Genomic DNA, 5,396 nt, shown 5'->3' with positions numbered 1-5,396 from the left:
ACGGTGCCGTTTTACCACGATATCGAGGTGTGTTCCGTGTCGTCCTCGGGCGATTCAGATGCGAAAGCGCCGAAGACGCGGGCGTGACCCGTCGTCTGGCGGCTTTGCAGTCTCGGCTCCGTTGCTAGTTCCGGCCGGTCCACCGACAGTGCAGCGGGCTTGGGCAACCCGCACGGCGCGACCGAGTCGATGCAACGAAAAAGAGCGAGCATGAACGTGCTTCTTGCCGCACGGCTCCCACTCGTCTTTCGGGAAGGTTGTGCCGTAGCGAGCTCGAACGCCGTCATCTCGGAGTGCAAAATAAGCGTGTTGGGGCGCCTGAAGGTGGCCTCCGCCGCACACAGACTGCGTCCGGCCCGCCGAAGGCGAGGACGGACGCGCAGTCGAACGATTACCTGGTTGATCCTGCCAGTAATCATATGCTTGTCTCAAAGATTAAGCCATGCATGTCTAAGTACATGCCGAAATAAGGCGAAACCGCGAATGGCTCATTAAATCAGTTATGGTTCCTTAGATCGTTTCTTCCTACTTGGATAACTGTGGCAATTCTAGAGCTAATACATGCAGTGAGCCTGGAGCCCTTTGGGTAACGGGTGCTTTTATTAGACCAAGATCGATCGGGTTTCGGCCCGTATTGTGTGGTGACTCTGGATAACTTTGTGCTGATCGCATGGCCACGAGCCGGCGACGTTTCTTTCAAGTGTCTGCCTTATCAACTTTCGATGGTAGGTTACTTGCTTACCATGGTTGTTACGGGTAACGGAGAATCAGGGTTCGATTCCGGAGAGGGAGCCTGAGAAACGGCTACCACATCCAAGGAAGGCAGCAGGCGCGCAAATTACCCACTCCCGGCACGGGGAGGTAGTGACGAAAAATAACAATACGGGACTCTTTTGAGGCCCCGTAATTGAAATGAGTACACTCTAAATCCTTTAACGAGGATCAATTGGAGGGCAAGTCTGGTGCCAGCAGCCGCGGTAATTCCAGCTCCAATAGCGTATACTAAAGCTGCTGCGGTTAAAAAGCTCGTAGTTGGATCTCAGTTCCAGACGAGTAGTGCATCTACCCGATGCGACGGCTCGGACTGAACATCATGCCGGTTCTTTCTTGGTGCACTTCATTGTGTGCCTCGAGATGGCCGGTGCTTTTACTTTGAAAAAATTAGAGTGCTCAACGCAGGCGAGTCGCCTGAATAAACTTGCATGGAATAATAGAACAAGACCTCGTTTCTGTTCTGTTGGTTTTTGGAATACGAGGTAATGATTAAGAGGGACGGACGGGGGCATTCGTATTGCGGCGCTAGAGGTGAAATTCTTGGACCGTCGCAAGACGAACTACTGCGAAAGCATTTGCCAAGAATGTTTTCATTGATCAAGAACGAAAGTCAGAGGTTCGAAGGCGATCAGATACCGCCCTAGTTCTGACCATAAACGATGCCAACCAGCGATCCGCCTGAGTTACTCAAATGACTCGGCGGGCAGCTTCCGGGAAACCAAAGTATTTGGGTTCCGGGGGAAGTATGGTTGCAAAGCTGAAACTTAAAGGAATTGACGGAAGGGCACCACCAGGAGTGGAGCCTGCGGCTTAATTTGACTCAACACGGGAAAACTTACCCGGCCCGGACACTGGGAGGATTGACAGATTGAGAGCTCTTTCTTGATTCGGTGGATGGTGGTGCATGGCCGTTCTTAGTTGGTGGAGCGATTTGTCTGGTTAATTCCGATAACGAACGAGACTCTAGCCTATTAAATAGGTGCGGGGTTCCCAGCACCTTACAACCTTCTTAGAGGGACAAGCGGCTCCTAGCCGCACGAAACAGAGCAATAACAGGTCTGTGATGCCCTTAGATGTCCGGGGCCGCACGCGCGCTACACTGAAGGAAGCAGCGTGTCTTTATCCCTGTCTGAAAAGACTGGGTAACCCGTGGAACTTCTTTCGTGATTGGGATAGGGGCTTGCAATTGTTCCCCTTGAACGAGGAATTCCCAGTAAGCGCGAGTCATAAGCTCGCGTTGATTACGTCCCTGCCCTTTGTACACACCGCCCGTCGCTACTACCGATTGAATGATTTAGTGAGGTCTTCGGACCGATGTCCGGCGCGGCCTTTCGGTTGCGCCGGTCTGTTGGAAAGATGACCAAACTTGATCATTTAGAGGAAGTAAAAGTCGTAACAAGGTTTCCGTAGGTGAACCTGCGGAAGGATCATTAACGGATTGTGAAGGGTGAGCGCCTCAGCTGCGTCTGCGCCCGACACTTTCTGCCGCTGACCCCGTTTGGACGCGGGGTCGGCTTTTCCCCACGGGGCTGCCTGAATGTGGAGCGGCACCCCGTGACAAATTGTTGCGCCCAGCGGACGCCAACACCGCGACCTTGGACGGTCGGCCAGGTGGCGGACGCGGGTACAAACGGCGCAACGCACTCATAGGTCGGCTTTCGACCCGCCACTGCACCGTGGCTCGAAGCGCTCGAAATGCGCGACCCGACCGCTGCGGGACCGCCTAGTACTGTAAACAGGAGCGGCGGAGCGCGAACGGCGAGTCGTGGTTACGTCGGTAGAAGGCGAGGCTGCGCGTTCCCGAAACGCCAGCCGAGTGCCCTCCCGACCGTTCGAGCGTGCAAGAACGAGACCCGACAATCGCGCGGCGACTGCCAAGTACGAGAGGAACGGCACAAGCGTCGGCGGTCGGTCAAGGAACTGGCGATGTGACGGGTCCGCTGTGCACCAGTGCATACCGTCCCGCCGTCCGCGGCAAGCGCCTCCGCGTCCTCGGGTGACGGAGGCTGCCGGTCGGTTCTTGCAGGCGAGGGATCTCGCTGGCACCGGTTCGCGTTGACGCGCGGCCGGTCATGGCACGGCGATGCGACGGCCGAGGTGCGCAGTACTCGATGGAGGAACCGCACGCTCCGATGACCGTCCCGCCCTCCGCGGCGTATGCGTACCGACCGTAATGGTTGCAGCAGCGCCGGCCGGCTTTTGAATTCGCCACACGAAACACGGTGCGAGATCGCGGTTAGGGGAGCGTCGACGTTGCCAGGCGTTTTGCTTGCTGCCGAGGGAAAGGCGGCACGGCCACGTCGCGCTCGTCGCGATTAGCGGGTCTGCGCGCTTTGGGAAGGTGCCGCAACGACTTGCCGAAAGAGGAAGCACGGAAGAACGAGGGACTTGGACGTCCCGACAATTGAACGCACTTGCGGCCAGGCCCTTGCTGGCTTCGTTCTTCCGCCTCGAGTAGGCTCGTACGCGGCTCCGGCGCCGAAAGTGGTCCTTGGCACCGACTTCGGTGGACGTGGGAAGTGCCGCGCAAGTACGGCGCGCCTGGCTCCACCTGTTGGCTAAAGTAGGCAGCCGGATCGGCATTTTGGTGTGCGGTGGCAAACCGTGGATGCGAAAAAAGCTTGTGCGATTTCGTGGAACAAAAAGCGGGGGTCCCCCTTTTTATGCGGAGGAGACCGACCCGCCCGCCGTGGTGAACCGCGACGCCACGGTAAAAACGGGAGAGGCTTGTCGATGGGACCGTGCATCCCGCGCTCCACGGAGGCCGGGAGGCGGCCGCCCGAGGAAATGTGTAGCCGTCGAGGCCCGCATCTGCGTGCACTCTTATCCAAATGGGTGTACCGCAGGCATTTTCTGGTTAGGCGGGCCAATGAGAGCGAGCACACAACGATACCTACGGGTCCGGCTTGGAGAACCGGCTTCGACGCCTCCCGAGTATTTATAGAGGGGTGGACCACGAAAGCACTCGCAAGTAGCGGAAGCGAAACGCCGTCCGAAACACACCGTTTGCTCGATATTGCGGCAGCCGAAAAAGGCGCGGCAGAGTTTTGGAGTCCAAGCGTGCGCTGAAAAGCGCCCTTCTTGGCCACTGTTTGGCCGAGTGCCAGAAACGTTTGGTTTTGACTGTACGGAATTGAACAAACACTTTTTCACGACTCTAAGCGGTGGATCACTCGGTTCTCGGGTCGATGAAGAACGCAGCCAGCTGCGAGACTTGGTGTGAATTGCAGGACACACTGAGCACTGATTCTTTGAACGCACATTGCGGCCTTGGTCTTCCCTTGGCTTCGTCTGTCTGAGGGTCGGATCACATATCAAGAGAGCCTTCGGCGCACAAGGGAACGTGAGCCGTCGACTCGTTTTGACCGCGTCGGCAACACGGACAGCACGCTGAACACCTCACAGCGAGCGCCAACAGCGGCCACTCAAGGCGAGACGGTGGCGACCGTCGTGCCAGAGCCCAACCGAAACGGGGGCGACCGACTGCATTGAGGATGTGGCACCTCGTTGAGACCGCCGCAGGACTTCGAGTCGGAAGGAAGCCTGCAGGGAAAGTGCGGTCGAGGTTGCGTACTCCTCTCTGCGACCGGGCGCGCAAGAGCTGCGAGAGCCACGGACGCGCAACTTTAACGCACGGTAAACACGAGGAGCGAAAGCCGGCAGCAAAGCTTCTCCAGCCGTGCGCAAAGTGCGCGAGATCGCAGCCTTGCGTTGCGCTTGTTGCCCTCGAAGTAAGCAGGGTGTCCCGTAGACCGGGCGCTCGAACACGCTGCGGGGCCGTGCCTCCTCCAGGCTTTGCCGCGCGAACAGGGAACGTTCGCGCGCAAAGCGCAGGGAGGTGAGGAGGCTGCGCCCGACGTTTGCGGTTCGCTGCGTACGCGGTTGATGCGGAGAGCACGGCGCGACGACTTGCCGCGAAGCGGAAAAAGTCTCCCGCACGAGTTGGCGAAACGTTGGCGAAGCTTAAGGCGTTCTCGTCGTAGTCCGCCGTCGGTCTAAGTGCTTCGCAGTTCCCGTCCCGTTCAAAAACTGGGCCACTCCAGTTGGGGCGGGGGCGACGCTACACGAGACGATGCCTCTCGCCAGGCTGCGTGGCTGCCCTTGCGGCGGCGGCGACTGGCCTCGGCGGTGTTTGGGCTTTCGACACGGTCGTTTATCACGCAACTGCTCGGACGACGCACGCGCGCAGCGGAATGCCGCTTGCCAGCCTTGTGAAGATGTGACCCTGTACAGGGTTGCGGGCGCACTTGGTAGGGCGTCGTACTCGGTTCGCGATGGGTTTACGAACGTGTCCCGTCACTTCCACGTCACACCGGTTGTGCGCCGCACGCGTGCAGCGGGGAAGCCGATTGCCAGCCTTGTGAAGAAGTGGCCCTGTACAGGGTTGCGGCGCACTTGGTAGGGCGAGCGCACGCGGTCGTGCAGGAAGTTGATGGAAGCGAATGTATCCGCTGTCGACCTCAGATCAGGCGAGACAACCCGCTGAATTTAAGCATATCACTAAGCGGAGGAAAAGAAACCAACAGGATTCCCCGAGTAGCTGCGAGCGAAACGGGACCGAGCCAGCACCGAATCCCCCGTCCTTGCAGGCGGTCGGGAAATGTGGTGTATGGGAGGCGACG

At 58.4% G+C, this 5,396-nt stretch overlaps 3 non-coding genes across 3 annotated transcripts in view; all 3 read left to right on the top strand.

Moving 5' to 3' along the window:
* The first annotated feature begins 392 nt into the window (after positions 1-392).
* On the top strand, positions 393-2,207 carry LOC142795243 (small subunit ribosomal RNA). Its single transcript, XR_012892881.1, has one exon. It is a non-coding gene; the product is annotated as a small subunit ribosomal RNA (ribosomal RNA).
* Positions 2,208-3,927: 1,720 nt separating this feature from the next.
* On the top strand, positions 3,928-4,079 carry LOC142795242 (5.8S ribosomal RNA). The gene has a single exon (XR_012892880.1). It is a non-coding gene; the product is annotated as a 5.8S ribosomal RNA (ribosomal RNA).
* Positions 4,080-5,229: 1,150 nt separating this feature from the next.
* The window catches only part of LOC142795241 (large subunit ribosomal RNA), a 3,943-nt gene continuing 3,776 nt past the window's right edge, over positions 5,230-5,396 (top strand). Inside the window, exon 1 of the ribosomal RNA XR_012892879.1 lies at positions 5,230-5,396. This exon is cut by the window's right edge and continues 3,776 nt beyond it. This is a non-coding gene — a ribosomal RNA (large subunit ribosomal RNA).

The sequence above is a fragment of the Rhipicephalus microplus genome, unplaced genomic scaffold, assembly GCF_043290135.1.
Source record: "Rhipicephalus microplus isolate Deutch F79 unplaced genomic scaffold, USDA_Rmic scaffold_590, whole genome shotgun sequence".
Lineage (NCBI taxonomy): Eukaryota > Metazoa > Arthropoda > Arachnida > Ixodida > Ixodidae > Rhipicephalus > Rhipicephalus microplus.
Note: the sequence above shows the minus strand (reverse complement) of the source record. Positions and strands in the feature narration are given on the sequence as shown.